Raw genomic sequence first — 1,988 nt, 5'->3', positions numbered from 1 at the left:
TCCTTGTATGTAAACCAAATGTATACCCTGTTGCAGTACTTAACGCAAGATGCCCAACCTGTGTCGTTTGCATCGAGTTACAACTTGTGTGGCTGCACATTTCTTTGCTACTCAGCAATGCAGGATGGGTATTTTGCCTTAGCTAATTGTAGTTCTTGGGTTGGGGTATAACTTAAGCTTTAGACTGGCTTCTGATATTGGTCTGCAGGCTTCTTATTCAGATGCACACAGCTTTATGTTCTAGATACACTTGGAGGTCTTTGCTTTTACAGTGAATCGGTGATTTCTCGGGAAAGTCCGTCAGGGAAACTTATGTTTGTTGTTGTTGCGTTATTTGAGCTTTTTAAAAAAAAATGTATTTGTGGGAATTTTATAAGGGGGAAAAATGTTCGGCTCTATGCCCAGAAATGCCCTTGTTCGGAACAAACTTTTTCAGAAAAAAAGAAAAGTGTTTGAAATGAAAGAAACAATAATGGATATGAACTGGAAAATGATTTTATGTAAAAGGATATATCTTCCAAATGTTATTTTTAAAGAATATTTCTCTCAAAACTTTGATTCCTAAAAGATATTTCTGGACATTTGGTGAACAGTCAGATTTGTCTAAAATCCGAAATGAATCAGGAATGTACAGGGTCACCTATACCATAAGGACCCCTTATTCATGTCCTCATTACATCTAGAGCAATAAGACCCCTCATGGTCTGGAATGTTCTCTACTGTTGATAGATTTAAACAAAATATATTGGAATCACCGTGGTCACAACCATTAACTGTCAGCTCCATCTCCCTGATAGATTAAGATGTGAATTTTGGTTAAAATATGTTTCTTTTAATTAGGTTTTAGAGTTATACATCAACTGAGGAAAAACTAAATGTCCACTGTTTATACCACTTGAAGGAAGACCAAATGTCTACTGTTTATACCACTTGAAGGAAGACCAAATGTCTACTGTTTATACCACTTGAAGACTAAATGTCTACTGTTTATACCACTTGAAGGAAGACCAAATGTCTACTGTTTATACCACTTGAAGGAAGACCAAATGTCTACTGTTTATACCACTTGAAGGAAGACCAAATGTCTACTGTTTATACCACTTGAAGGAAGACTAAATGTCTACTGTTTATACCACTTGAAGGAAGACTAAATGTCTACTGTTTATACCACTTGAAGGAAGACCAAATGTCTACTGTTTATACCACTTGAAGGAAGACCAAATGTCTACTGTTTATACCACTTGAAGACTAAATGTCTACTGTTTATACCACTTGAAGGAAGACCAAATGTCTACTGTTTATACCACTTGAAGGAAGACTAAATGTCTACTGTTTATACCACTTGAAGGAAGACCAAATGTCTACTGTTTATACCACTTGAAGGAAGACCAAATGTCTACTGTTTATACCACTTGAAGGAAGACTAAATGTCTACTGTTTATACCACTTGAAGGAAGACCAAATGTCTACTGTTTATACCACTTGAAGGAAGACTAAATGTCTACTGTTTATACCACTTGAAGGAAGACTAAATGTCTACTGTTTATACCACTTGAAGGAAGACCAAATGTCTACTGTTTATACCACTTGAAGACTAAATGTCTACTGTTTATACCACTTGAAGGAAGACTAAATGTCTACTGTTTATACCACTTGAAGGAAGACTAAATGTCTACTGTTTATACCACTTGAAGGAAGACCAAATGTCTACTGTTTATACCACTTGAAGACTAAATGTCTACTGTTTATACCACTTGAAGGAAGACTAAATGTCTACTGTTTATACCACTTGAAGACTAAATGTCTACTGTTTATACCACTTGAAGGAAGACTAAATGTCTACTGTTTATACCACTTGAAGACTAAATGTCTACTGTTTATACCACTTGAAGGAAGACCAAATGTCTACTGTTTATACCACTTGAAGGAAGACTAAATGTCTACTGTTTATACCACTTGAAGGAAGACTAAATGTCTACTGTTTATAC

At 35.5% G+C, this 1,988-nt stretch overlaps 1 protein-coding gene across 7 annotated transcripts in view; it reads left to right on the top strand.

Moving 5' to 3' along the window:
• The window catches only part of smoc1 (SPARC related modular calcium binding 1), a 200,807-nt gene extending 200,454 nt beyond the window's left edge, over positions 1-353 (top strand). Inside the window, exon 13 of one of the 7 annotated variants that reach the window (XM_052485395.1) lies at positions 1-353. This exon is cut by the window's left edge and continues 135 nt beyond it. The gene's annotated coding sequence lies outside the window, so the exon portion shown is untranslated. The other 6 variants (XM_052485397.1, XM_052485398.1, XM_052485392.1 and 3 more) reach the window with 6 other exon arrangements.
• The last annotated feature ends 1,635 nt before the right edge of the window (positions 354-1,988 follow it).

This window comes from Oncorhynchus keta, chromosome 29 (genome assembly GCF_023373465.1).
Source record: "Oncorhynchus keta strain PuntledgeMale-10-30-2019 chromosome 29, Oket_V2, whole genome shotgun sequence".
In the NCBI taxonomy this organism is placed as follows: domain Eukaryota; kingdom Metazoa; phylum Chordata; class Actinopteri; order Salmoniformes; family Salmonidae; genus Oncorhynchus; species Oncorhynchus keta.
The sequence above is the reverse complement of the archived record's forward strand: the minus strand, read 5'-3'. Positions and strand labels throughout refer to the sequence as shown.